Raw genomic sequence first — 14,603 nt, forward strand, 5'->3', positions numbered from 1 at the left:
CGTGGCACAATAGAGCCATTAAAACCAACGGCCGCCTGTGTTGGAATGCATACAAATTTTTTAGACAGGAAGTTAAAAGAGAACTTCGACTTGCTGAAAAAGCTCATGTTCAATCTCAAATTATTGCAGCAAAGAGAACACTAATGCGATTTTGAAAATCATCAATCGTTATCTACCCAGGAAAACCAAGACCTTACCAAAACTCAATGGCAATCCGATCAGTCTGGCAGATAAATGTAACAAATATTTTACCAGTGTGGGCAGCCCAACGGCACAGAAAGCCTTCAATCTTGCTGTGGAACACGATTTTTACTCTGCGGCAACAACACAACCACCAGCAACATGGAAACATGATGAATGCCCTGATGATTTTCAGTTTCATGCTGTCTCAGAACAAGAGGTTGGAAAGGTTATCAAGGGTTTATCTTCGAATAAAGCACCCGGCCATGATAAAATCACTGCCCGTGTCCTTAAGGTGGCTCAATAGGGTTATGCAAGATCACGAAGTGCGCGCCAGTGACATCAATCGAAAGTTAACATTCTCGTTGTTTTTGCTATTTTTCAAATCAAAGATACAGAAACATAAAAAACAAGGACCTAAATTTGCTGTACAACAGTCACCTCTGAAGTCAAAGCTTTTAGTCCCAAATTAAAACTACTTAAATATCGCCATTTTTTGACTTCTGTTTGACTTTGATTTCAATTTTCTTCAATTTCCTTCGGTAAAATTTTCTATTATTCTCCGACCGGGTAGAGTCTGACCAGAAGACACTTTCAAAATCGAAAACAGTAGGGGTTGTCAAGGTAGTTTTTTCGCTTTTAGCATTTTTGTTGTTTTTTGGCTGAGCGAAAAACTTGCCTCACAAATTTTTCTGATAAATTCACAGCAAGGAAAGCTAAAAGGGTATAACATCTCTGCCAAATTTTAAGGAATTTCACCAAGGGAAATACGAGAAATCTGAGGGGGAACTTTCTATTTTCTCACCTCAATGGCAGTTAAGTCATCAGAATAGGAACTCGCCAAGATCGTTATTTGAGCATGCGCGAACTTTCGAACTACGCAGTTTTGTCGAGGACGAATGTGTAAACGAGGGCGGTCATTATCTTTGACGTTTTTGTACAAACTGCTTTTGACCTGAAAGTCAGTTGAGAACATACCTTAATTCACTATGTCGCAGAATCCTTGGAAATCTCTTCGAAGTGTTTCAAAATTGCGCGAGACTATTCTCGTCGTGTTTGTGACCCTTGGAAGCGATGAGCGACCGGACAATGGTGGTCTCGTCAAAATACACACAAGACCTTTCCGTCAAAATCGTTGGTACAAATTATTTAAATCCTCATATCTTAGGCCACTGCCAGCAATTTTTTCGGCAATGCTTTGCTTTATTGGGCTATCCGCATGACCTGGGTTGTACAGCTTTCCTCGAAAAGACAGGAGTCTGATGACGGTTGTCAAGATATTTCAGGTCTTCGGCGGCGTCCTTGACAGAGATTACAGAACTTCTGTCCATGCACCAGCATTTCATCAGACAAAGCCAACCTAGACGAAAGCAAGATTCTTCGAAGAGCGATCAAGTCCTCTAGGGCGTCGTGGGCATCAAAGGTGGTTTGAAGGTCGTGGGCATCAAAGGTGGTTTGAAGGTCGTGGGCATCAAAGGTGGTTTGAAGTTACGAAGACATCAAGGGACTTGCATTGAGATCTATTAATAAATCCTGTGTACTTGATCCTCTGCCTGCAGTGGTAATGAAGGAATGTTTCAATTTACTAACTCCTGTGTTGACTAACATAGTGAATACATCTTTATCTACTGGAGTTATGCCTGATGTCTTGAAGATTGCAGCTATGACACCGACTTTAAAGAAACATAATGCTGATTTCACTGAATATGAAAGTTTTCGACCTATTTCTAATTTGAAGTTTGTGTCTAAGCTTGTGGAAAAAGCGGTATGTGTCCAGCTTACAGACTATATTACATCTAATGGTCTTTCGGAAACGTTTCAATCCGCATACAAGTCATTTCACTCCACTGAAACGGCTCTACTGAGGGTTCAAAATGACATTCTTTGTGCTTTAGATCGTAATGAGTCGGTCATACTGGTACTTTTGGATCTGTCGGCGGCGTTTGATTCGGTGGACCATACTCTTCTAGTGACAAGGCTGTCTACTTGTTTTGGTTTTCAAGGAACTGTGCTTAAGTGGCTGAAATCATACCTGTCTTCACGTAAGCTGTTTGTTAAAGTTGGGAATAGTCATTCTTCACAACGTGCATTGAAGTGTGGTGTCCCTCAGGGATCAGTTCTAGGCCCTTTGTTGTATTTGTTATACACATCACCTATTGCGGACATAATAAATGATCATGGACTATCATACCATCTATATGCTGACGACACCCAATTATATATTACCTTTAAATCTACCAGCTTGAATGACATCCAACAAGTGAAGTTGAGAGTGGAATGCTGTGTGAGGGACATTGATGAATGGATGATAAGAAACTATCTTAAACTAAACCAGGACAAAACGGACCTTGTAGTCATCAGTTCCAGATACCATCCCATGCCTGACATCGGTCACATTACTGTTGGTTCTGAGTGCATTGCACCTCGTGACTCTGTTCGTAATTTAGGGGTTCAGTTTGATAGCATATTTAGTTTTGAGGAGCACATTAAGAACATTTGTAAATCATCATTCTATCATTTGAGAAATATTGCTAAAATCCGCAAGTACTTAAGCCAAGATACATGTGAAATCTTAGTCCATGCATTTATTAGTTCGAAAATTGATCACTGTAATTCCCTATTACATGGCCTTCCTAAGTATCTGTTAGCTAGACTACAGGCAGTTCAGAATGCTGCAGCTCGTGTTGTCACATTGACACCGAGGCATGTTCATATATCTCCTATTTTAATTAATATTCATTGGTTACCAGTTGAGTTTAGAATAACTTTTAAAGTCCTTTTATTGGTATACAAGGCCCTTCATGGCCTTGCACCTTCCTATATTTCTGACCTTTTGAATTTTAAAACATACTCTAGGTCATTGCGTTCTTCATGTAAAGAATATTTAGTGGTTCCAAGAAGCAGATTGAAAACATATGGAGACAGAGCTTTCTCTATTGCAGGACCTAAATTGTGGAACGATTTACCTCTAGAGATTAGGAAATGTGCTTCAGTGGCAACTTTTAAGCAATCCCTTAAAACTTTTTTATTCAAGTTAGCATATAGGTTATGAGATTCTTTTTGTTTTGAGATGTTTTTGATTTATATAATAGATAACTTAGGCTATATTTGAATTATATTGTATATTGTAGATATTTTATATTATATATTTTTATATTTTATATTGTAATTAAGTAGCGCTTTGGACAATTATTGGATTTTAGCGCTATATAAATAAAATTATTATTATTATTATTATTATTATTATTATTGAAATTAATGTTCGTAAACAGAACTCTGCCCAGGCTTTGGAAATTTACCCTCTGCGTTTTGGAGGGAAGAGTGCTTGCTTTTGATGAGTGATTTCATCAGTGTCAGAATGTCTGCAAACCGGATGGAACCGATGGAACTGAGCTCCGCGATAAAATTTTCGCCACCATTTCGAAGAAGTATTGGATTATCAAATGTGGCGGCATTGTGTCCAGCCAAGATTGTGCAAACGGGCTTTGTGGACCGTGTTGAAGCTGAATCTATGCTGGCCCTCAAAAAAATTCAGAACTGCATATGTACTTGCGATAACTCAAAGGCTTCTACTAGTCGATTATCTTTGAAAAGTCGGCGGATTCCATTGACAGTTTTAACTGTAAGTTTGTTGACCTTTTACACGTGAGAATCTATGTCTCTGGTTGGTAGAATATAGCATGAGAATTGTTTACCTGACCTATCCACGGCAGCGAGCTGACATAGTTCTGCTGATTTTCCCGTTGAATTTGTCTCGATGTCAGTTAAAACAAAGTGATAAAATTTACTGTCATCAAATTTTTCCTTTTGAACTGTGGGTCTCGAAGTGTATTTCGGAACTGCATTTTGGTACTGTTCTTGTTGTTTCGTGATAGCAGCGGTTATACCATAAAGATCAGTGATTGAGAGTTCAGAATTGTTGAACTCCAATGCTGTCGCAGAAGAGTTTAGGTTCAGGCCAATGCCACTTTCATACATGGTACCTTCTTTGCCCTCGTTTTTCGAGGTTTCTGAAATCTGGTGTTTGTGTAATTGTGATCGACGTCGCTTGAATGCAACTGTTGATTTCCTTTGTTTGTCCTTCGAACTTTTCTTGTCCATTTTCGTATTATGGTCTACACAGAAAAGACCTGGCTCTATGTTAAGTGACGCTAGAGTTTGAGGAACGTACCTGTAACCTAAATTTACTTGAGAGACACTGCAGGACACTCGATAATAATTGCTTTCATTTCCCCCGTAAAAGCGAATTTTGGGGTTCTTCGAGCCCACCACACTGTTCAGAGACTCATTACGTTAAGAATTTGCTGCAGGTGCAAGTTTGTTTATAACAATGTCTGTGCTATATTCATCAAAGAGAGATTTCAGGGCTGATTGAAGGCTATCTCCTTGGAGGTCTTTGCCATAGGGAGGGACCTCTGTGACAATAATGAGAAGGGTCTTTCTTGTATCGACACCATGTTTCTCTACAACCAGTATGGTCACCAAATGCATGAGGCACAATCCTTTGAATTGCAGATTTTATGTTTGTAGCATCCCCCTTATTTTGTGCAATACAGTATGTTAAGGATTTGACAAGGTAATTTATGACTTTCTGTGACAACACTGAACTGTTGGGGAACTTACTTCGTTGGCTCAAGTTGTATAGGCGCGTTGTAAGGGATCTTTTTATTTGAACGGTATCACTCCATTTTTCCACACCATAGGCTACCTTTTGCTTTAGGTGAGATTCAGTCATTGAATCATCATCCCCGGTGTAAACTGAAAATTTGACATTTGATTTAGTTACCTTATTGAAAAGTTCAACTGCAGCTTAAGGCTCCATTGACTTTGAAGAGCCTGAATGATTTTTTCTACAGTCGTGGTCATTTGTTTGTTTTCCTGCCTTTTTAGCTTCATCACAGGAGCGGCACAATTTATTTTTTGTTGTGTTGTCAAGGACCTTACCAGTTGAAAGGCCCATGACTGCAGCATGTCCGGTCTTAGAGTTGAAACCTCGCCCCCGTTTTTGCCACCCCATGTCGTAAGAACAGGCAATAGGTACCAAATTGTTCTGGTCAGGCTTGTTACCATTTTCAATTGCCTTCTCTCGTTCAAGGTTTAGGAATTGCTGGCAACTGTTCTTTGCTACTAGCTTTATTGCCTTTCCAGCTTCCCTTTCCCGATTTTTAAAAGTTGATGAGTTCAGTGCAGGCACACTGAGGATTGAAAATAAATTGTTTAAATGGGTGTTACCCACTCCTGTGTGTAAACAGCCAAGAGCAGTTCTCGTGTTCACATCAAAGGTCAATGGACCGTGTGCACCAGATCTGTGCTCTTTCATTGCATTGGCTGCACATAACAGTAAACGTGCTTGCCAAGCCACTGTGCTGTTCTTCAATAGCATTGCCAAGAGACAAAGGGCCTAGAAATGTTGTAAAATACACTGTAAACTAACAGGGAAAAAAAGAATCCATCCACAATATTTGTTATGTTGTTTTATATGATAATGGTGTAAAAAATGCTATAGTTCAGTTAAAAATAGTGAGAATTTACCGCAATGACAAAATGAGCATTCCTTCAGACCATCTGTAAGGGTTTCTAAGTCCACCAGTCTGGATCCTTGTGGCAGGTTCGCCTTCCTCCTAGCTTTATTCTGCTGATGGGAATCAGGGTTGGAGTCAACAGAACAGGTAGGCCGATAATTAGGACAAGCTTGGCAGGAAAATCTTACCAAAAATTAAGACTTCCGAATAAAGAAAAATGTACTGACTTCACGTGCTCGTGTCATTCGTTTTGCTGGGGGTTCGTTTTCCTTAGATCATACTGGAGCTTCCTCTTGGCATTCCACGTTTTGAACCCTTCGTGTAACCTTTTTATTTTTGTTTCTTTTCTGGTTTCGATCGCTTCCACTTTCCGAAAGCGACCTGACGCATTACGGATGTTGTGTAGGCGTTGTGTAAACTTCTGGTCTTTCACTGTGAATATTGTGCTCATTACTGGAAAGTATCGATGCCGTTTCACTCTCGTCAAGTAAACTTCGCAATTATGTGACAAAAGCTATGCACTCGCGTGAAGCCGCCATGTTTGTCTACATATTTGATGCCATTTAAAAGCTCGCGCCATTTTCGTACCCATTCTTCGCCCGGCCAAAAACCCTATTGAGCCACCTTAAGGACAGTTTGCCGGCCATATCATCAGTTATTACAACCATTATGAATAATTAATTTAGTACCTCTACATTTCCGAAAGCATAAAAAATGGCCGAGGTCGTTCCTTTGTTAAACTCAGGTTGTTTTGAAGATCCACGTAGCAACCAGCCTATCTCATTATTGCCTATCCAATTAGCACAGGTCCCAATATAGAACCTTGTGGAACCATATTTTAGAGGGAGAGAGGCTGAAACAGCGTCCATAATCACACTATCCAAGGTGTCTGAGAAGCTAGCTCATTGTCAGTTCGTGGACTATATAACCACCAGTAAGAAGTTATTTGAGCACTAGAGCGGTATTCGTCAATTTCATTCTACAGAAACTGCTCTCCTACCTGTAACGGATGATTTTCTTATGTCCATCGATAAGAGCGAAGTCTCTGCTCTTGTACTCTTGAATATATCTAAGGCATTTGACAGTATCCGACACGATATTTTGCTTTAGAGACTACAACAAATAGGTATCACTTCATCTAGCCTAGAGTGGTTTCACAGTTACCTGTCTGGTCGTTACCAAAGAGTACGGATTATGGAAACTGTTTCAGCCTCTCTCCCTCTAAAATATGGAGTTCCACAAGGTTCTATATTGGGACCTGTGCTAATTTCCATCTACGTAAATGATCTCCTGGCTGTTCCAGCCCATTGTAAGTCTGCATGTTACGTTGACGACAGTAAACTATACCTTTCTTTTCACTCAGCAGACATAAGCTGCGCATTCCGCCTTTTGAATGAAGACCTAAGAGAAATCTGGTGATGGTGCTGCCAAAATTCTCTACTAATTTATCCGGAGAAAACCAGAGTCTTACTTGTGGGAGTGCCGCAGTTACTGCGTAAATTGTCTCCAGCGACTATCTCCCTTTTTGGAAAGGATATAACACCAGTTCCTGTGGCAAAGGACCTTGGTGTCTTCATCGATCAGTCCTTAACTTACAACGATCATGTTGCAAAAACTACCTCTAATTGTCTATTTAAATTAGTACAGATTAGCAGGATAAAACACCTTCTGGACAGAAAGTCTCTCATATTGTTGATGAACGCTTTCGTTTTTAGCAAACTATTCTATCGTTCAACTGTATGGGCTAACACTTCTCAAGGCAACGTAAAGAAACTCCAACTAGTACAGAATTTTGCTGCGCGTATCGTGTTAGGTCTTAGGAAATATGACCGCATCCCAAAAGGCATAAGATTTCTTAACTGGCTTACTGTTAAGGATAGACTCCTTCTTAACGATGCTGTAATGGTATTTAAATGTCTTCATGATTTACTTCCAAAATATCTGGCCAATATATTTGTACCTCGTTCTCATATTCACACTAGGACTACGCAATCACGCAATCTTTTACACATCCCTTGTTGTCGTCTTTCATATGGACAACGTTCATTAACATATCGTGGATGCAAACTTTGGAACTGTATTTCTAATGACTTGAAAGCTGCGGACAGTGTACATAGCTTCAGGCGTCGTTTAGCGCAGAAGCTATTGAGCGGAGAGCATTTAAATTTGTATTGAGTGAACTTAATTTTTAAAGTAATTTTTAATTACATTGTAACCGAAAAGCTCAAGTTGGGAGTTAAACAATAAACGTTTGTATGTATGTATGTATCTAATTAGCATTTGATTCTTTGAAAAAGTAGTTCACTTTTTCATTGATCTACATGGTATTCCTACTATTAGAAACTGCAACATGAATTTGGAGAAGCCTCTGCTGCCTCTACCAAGAAGATTGTACAGAATGATACAACACCCCTCTAGAAAACCATCAAGCACCAATCGAAGCACCATCTGACATAAGTTCTCCTCCAATGAGTAAAGGCCACTCAGAACTGTCATTGAGATTGTGGACAAGGGAGGAAATTTGATTTTCGACAACTTTGATTTCGAGTTACAGGTGCTTAGGATCACTGAAGAGCATTCTGCATATCATGAATAGATTTCTAGTGTGTTTCACAACTGTCTTTTTAAAACCATGTTTCAGGAAACCACTTGTGTTTGGGGCCAGCCACTTTGATCATTGGTTTTGCAAGTTTGGAGGCTCCTAAGGAGCCATTGTTGCTCATAACCATAAGATTATTTTTCTGCTGTAAGTGGCATTAAACCTTTTTCCACAAGACCCATTCAACCGACAGGGAATCTCCATTCCACTGCAAATCTGTTTACAGTGTCTCCCTTTAGCTAACACATCAACAGCACTCCACCACAAGGCAGAAACATACCACACTCTCAAGAAATTTGCAATAGATGGAAAAAGTTACTTGTATCAAGTACCCCTTCTCCTCATCAAATATCTGACGCACCAAGCTAGAAACAACCCAACTAATAAACTAAAGATTTCCTCTTGTTTAATGTAAATTCTGACAGGAATGAACAAAATAGTGCTTCAACAATACCAGAGGAAGATCAAATTAACACAAGTCTAAGTCAGTAGATATGATGTTCATACTATTACTGGTAGAGCTACAAATATAGATAAGGATTCAAATCATTCTCAGTTTTTGTTGCAAGTGAGTTTACGGGGATGTACATTCATTGATGCCACCAGTGTAAAAGACCTTTCTCAAGACTCCACTTGTGATTTCTTTTGATCTCTTTTCAAAAACTTTTTTCCAAAATTTTTTTTGCCAAACTTGGGTTGCTGCTTATCTACTAGTGCCTCTTATAACCCGTGTTTACAGTATGTTTTATATTAAATTTGAAAAGTCAGGTAAGTTCCTGTCAGATCTTCGTAATTGCAAAATTCATTTGCTAGAAACTGTCATTTTTACACTTTTTAGGTTGTCAGAGAAAAGACAATATTTCCTGTTACCGCTGTATTCCCGCTTTGCAATTTCTTCCTTTTTTTCGCATAATTTTGCTTTGTTTAATTGCACCTGTATAAGTTTCTTGGTGAAAATGAACATTGGAGTATCAGAGTCCGTTAAGTTTAAGGTCATCTCTTTCACTGCATTCATCTCTAAGATTTTCTGTCCTTCGCGTTCACATGTCATACAACGTTTATAAGTGCCTTTCCTTTTGTGATTGCATTTCCTCTGTTGTTTTGCGTTTTTCTATTCCTTCTACTTATATTTTGTAATAACTTGTAATTATTCGTTTTTTATAGCAACTATGATCAACGGTAATGTTAATAAATTTGACGGCGCTCGTGAGTTGAAACCTGGACTTTGTTGGCAAGCACAGTCTCCAATCTCCCATTATGCAACCCCTATTGACTACCTCAGTGCCACTGACAAAGTTAGTGCATTTGCAGAAGATCTGACATGGCCACTCTCCAGAGGGTGTTATTCTTTTAGGTTAATGGTACCCTGCGAGCACAGCCTTTTTAACCCGTCCTCTAATCGAAAAGGGAAAAAGGCTCTGCCGACATCCTGTTGTTGCTCGTTTGAACATGCGCGGCGGTTGCCTAGAAAATGATCCTTTTCCAGGCCCCCTTGAACTATTGTGGACACAGATTTGGTCATCTGTGTACAGGAAAAACAAAGGCGTGCGCACCAAAACCGGTTTGACTGGAGGAAAAACCGGCTTAAGCAGTCCGGAGTTTTTGGCTTTCGGCATTTCAAAGCAACAATAGGATGTCGGCAGAACCTTTTCCCTTGGAGGGTTAAAAAGAAGAAGAAAAGAAGAAAAGGCTCTGCTCGCAGGGTAGGTTAATGGAAATCTTTATAACTTTTCTACTCATTTAAGGTGTTAGAATATAGCATTTCCATTTCCTACCCAGGTTTTTATATAATGATCTTTTTTTGATTCTATTCCTGGTGGAGTGCTCATAAGATTGTATTAAATCTGAATGGTCCAAATCTCAGTGACTACTTTGAACTGTGCAGGAGCACTAAGACAAGACCCAACCATCAATATACGAAACAAACCAAACTCACAAAATTAAACTGTTATCAATATTCCTTCTTTGTTAGGGTTATCAAGTTTTGAAACGATCTTCCAATTAACATAATCTATTGCCATGATAGTCCAAATATCAACAAGTAAGACTAAAATTAAGGAATCAATTGAATATTTACTGAATGGACATTCTATACTTTTTTAATGACATTTCTGTGATTTTTGTATATATTTTTATTAACTTGCATTTACATTAATGTTTTTTTATCATTACTATTTTCTATTACTACTTTCTTATTTTCTGGTATACATAAACTCAGAATATGCTGCCTTGCACAGAAGATTAAGAATAGAACTGATAGCATTCCAGATGTCTTCCTTGATGTCCTGACTCCAGCATGCGAAAAAACATAATATAATACAAGATTTGCTGGTAATTTCAATTTTTTTAGATCAAGAGTATCCACTAACACGGGAAAATAATCATTCAAATTCTCTGGTTCAAAGATCTGGGAAACTGCACCCACCAATCTTACCCGCCTCCCGATTAGCTCAATTGGTTAGAACGCCAGATTACTGAGTGGGAGAAGGCTGATAGTTTCTAAAGAAACTGTTTGGGGCTGCGTCGGTGGGGGTAACGAAATAATTTGGATATATCAACACAGTTGAAATGGTAAATTGGCCACCGTAACGATTACAAAAGCTGACGTTTCGAGCGTTAGCCCTTCGTCGGCGCGAAGCCCTTCGTTAGCCCTTCGCTCCGACGAAGGGCTAACGCATAAAACGTTAGCTTTTGTAATCTTTACGGTGGCCAATTTACCATTTCAACTTTGTTGACATATCCAAATTATGTTGTGTGGAAGGTCGAGGGTTCAAGGCCAGGCCGGACCAACACTCAAGGTCTTACAAGAAGTGAGGAGAATGTGCTACCTTTCTGTAAGTCCCGTCTCCTGCATCTATTATTTAGTTAATTTGGTTAGGCAGGGGACGTTAAAGAACCCACTCACGAGATTACTGTAATGTGGTCTGGCCTGTTTACTGGGATTGGGGGGGGGGGGGAGGGGGCATGTTCAAATAAGTTTCCTTCGAAGGATTGTCAACTGCTGATGCAGTTCGGCCAAAGTCCCCCGAAAAGTGTTGTGATGCGCATTTGATCACATCCAAATGTTAATTTGAGCAATATAAATATTAAATTATTATAATTATTATTATATATGCCCTACATATGGCAAGCCAAACATGACAAAAGTGGGTTGAGTTTCAAGTTACCAACCGATTTTCATTGACTGGCAAGTGAAATAAAGGAATCACTTCATGAGATATAAAAATCACTGTTCGAGAATGAAAACTGTCATGCAAGATTTTTAATTACCCATCCAGAATGAAAAAAACATTAATCGAGAAAAAGACTGACAGGGCTCAACACTAACGGTAGCTCACTAGCCACAGACTAGTAGAAATTCAGTTTTGGCCAGTAGTTTTCGATTTCCACTAGTCAGTTTGGCTAGTAAACAAACTGACATTGTCGTAACATCTAAGATGTCACTGGCCGCTTGGCTAGTAAGTTGAAAAGTTAGCGTCGAGCCCTGGACTGACTAGGCAAACAAAAATTAACTGTTGAAGATAAGGAATTGTTGCGTGTGAAAAGGAAATCACCATGCGAGATTATCGATTAGTTTATTCTGAGCCAGTGAGCAACAGCTAGTCAGCAGAGTGTATTTAGGCACGAAATTTCCTCATTCTCGGAGCTTCTTCATTCGCCGGAGTCGGACAAAATGGCGCTACAATCGGAAAAGCAGCTGCATCAACTTCTTTTTGCACTGGGGTCTTATACGATATCTGTAAACTAAATGTAAAATTATAAAATTATAATGTAAAATTATAAGTTTATAAAATGATGAGTTTTATTATTATATATACACCCTATGCATAACGAGAAGAGACTGGGAGCGATAAAAGTGAAAACGAGGTTAGTTGGGCCTTGTTAGCTCGTGTTAAAAATATGGCCGCACATGACTCTGTAAGTAGCCGTCTTTCTCAGATTCTTACGGAGGAAGATATCCCAGGAGCATCGCTTCAAGGAAGAAATCCGACTGCTCTAAAATCAGATGAACTTCGTTTTTGGTTAAAATGTCGTGGCGATCCAGCAAAGGGGGTTAAAAACAAAGGCACAATTGGCGAAAAGGCAAGTACAGCATTTGTCTGTCGTGCGTGATACTTCGTAGAATTAAACAGATTTTAATATCGTACAAGAAGATCAAAGGATTTTAGGAATTACTTTTCTAAATGAAATGTTGATGAAATGATTAATAGTTCTCAACTTTTCATTTTAAAGATTTCTTGAATATGTTGCGTCTGGTCGTGATAAAGATGTTGTGGATCCCGATAAAAATCTGTTATACACGCGTCGGAAGGAGAGACAAGAACAACTCGCTCAAAGTGATGCGATGCCTGAGGAAAGAACTGTTAAATTTCCATCAGCTGGATGGTCTACAAATTTGCAACGCATGCCATTGGCAACCCATGGGCAGAGATGGATTTACATATTTCTAAATCTGGAAAAAACTTGGACAAAAATAAACAGAACCATGCGGTTCCAACAAGCATGAAAAAAGCAAAAACATTTCTTGTTGATAAATATCTGAAGGACTTAACTTGCGCAAGTGACGACCATTATTTCTTTTTTAAATGCTTGTGTTACCATAGTTTCAAAAAAATTGAGCCACCCCATAAATTACAAGTTTCACTTGGTTTAGTAACTGGAGCTGTTAAATATGCCTCATGTACATGTGTAGCAGGAACTGTTGGTTTTTGCAATCATGTGCTGGCTCTTATGATGAAACTCTGTAAGTTCAGCTTGTATTGTCGTCAAGATATCAAGGACTTGGAAATTGACTCTGATATGACACAAGCTAAGGCATGCACTTCAAGTTTACAACTATGGCACAGGCCTGTAAGAGGGGATAAAATCAAGCCCCAACCTGTCATGGAACTTGAGGTAAAAAAGGTAAATTTAGACGCAGAATATAACCCTGATAGTGGAGTAAGGTGCTTGTTGTATGAAGCTAAGAAAAATTTGGGTACACAGGCATCTGATGAGGCTTTGTTAAAAGACAAACTTCAAAAGATCGACCCTAAGTTTGCCCTGTCTCAAATTATGCCTACTGGTTGTACCAACTTACAGGAAACAAAATTTGGAAAATGTCCAAGTGGCTCCTATGCAAGTTACCAGTTACAGTTTACAGAGTGTAATTTTCAAGTTTTCTGTAATACTGACTCAATGCCAACAGTGGACTGTCATAATGAACAAAATGCTATTTCTGTATATCCTCCATTTCCTTTGCAACAATCTGAGCCATATGAAAAGCCAGATGATTTAAGAAGCAGCCAGGAAGCACTCCTGGGACATTTGATTGTTGATGAGGTAAAGCTGAATACCATCAACAAGAAAACAATTGAACAAGTAGCATCAGAAGAATGACCGGCAGAAAGAAAATTTCGGTATACAGCATCTAATTTCCACACAATTGTAAAAAGGCAAAGGAATCATGACACTCTAGTAAACAATTTGCCTCATCCCCAACCATTTACTGCCAAACAAACTGCACATGGGAAAACCTACGAGCCTGTAGCCTTAAAGGAGTATGAAAAAATATATGTTTTCAACAAGGAATCCAGTTTCAGTGTTCAAAAGTGGTCTTGTAGTCAGTATTGCCCCTCCCTTTTTAGCAGCATCACCAGATGGCAAGGTCATTGACCGAGGCTGTAGCAAGCCTTTTGGGTTGGTAGAGGTTAAATGTCCTTACACAAAATTTCATGTTAGTCCCTTAGAAGCATGTGCATATGACAGTTTCTTCGCAGAAAATGTAAATAGAAAGCCAAGGTTGAAAAGGGGGCATCAGTACTACTTCCAGATACAGAGTCAACTAGGTATTACAGGAGCAAGTTGGTGTGACTTTGTTATCTATACTAACAAAGGCATAAGTATAGAGAGGATCATAATTGATCCTCAATTCTGGGAAGTATTGAATGAAGACCTAAAAAACAGCTATTTTGAACATTTTATAGCACCAGCCTCTATAGAGTTCAGTAACCATTAGAAGGGTTAACTACCACAATCTAATCTTGTCATGTGTAAAGAGAACTGTGTCTCATACCTAACTGGATATGTTTAAACCAATATGGTCTGCATAATAAGATAGCTTTGAGGATAAAGCTTTTGTAAGTTTAGTACCTCTTTATTATTTGATTTTAAGATCTTTGGAACTACATGTAAAACTTACATCTTAAAGTGTTTGGGACTGAAAGCAAGCGAATCACATCCTTAGTTTTAGTTGGTTTAGAAAATAGTTAACCTGAGAGATATCATCAAGTTTACATTTATTAAATTGACTGAAATTCTGT

The 14,603-nt window shown here is 38.9% G+C and overlaps 1 long non-coding RNA gene and 1 pseudogene across 1 annotated transcript in view; both read right to left on the minus strand.

Moving 5' to 3' along the window:
• Positions 1-3,435: 3,435 nt before the first annotated feature.
• On the minus strand, positions 3,436-5,334 carry LOC148735042 (uncharacterized; annotated as a pseudogene).
• A 6,118-nt stretch (positions 5,335-11,452) lies between these two features.
• Positions 11,453-14,603, minus strand: part of LOC148735043 (uncharacterized) — a 94,792-nt gene continuing 91,641 nt past the window's right edge. The window contains exon 3 of the long non-coding RNA XR_015998658.1: positions 11,453-12,045. This is a non-coding gene — a long non-coding RNA (uncharacterized LOC148735043). The remainder of the gene's footprint in view (positions 12,046-14,603) is intronic.

The sequence above is a fragment of the Stylophora pistillata genome, chromosome 3 (genome assembly GCF_964205215.1).
Source record: "Stylophora pistillata chromosome 3, jaStyPist1.2, whole genome shotgun sequence".
In the NCBI taxonomy this organism is placed as follows: Eukaryota; Metazoa; Cnidaria; class Anthozoa; order Scleractinia; family Pocilloporidae; genus Stylophora; species Stylophora pistillata.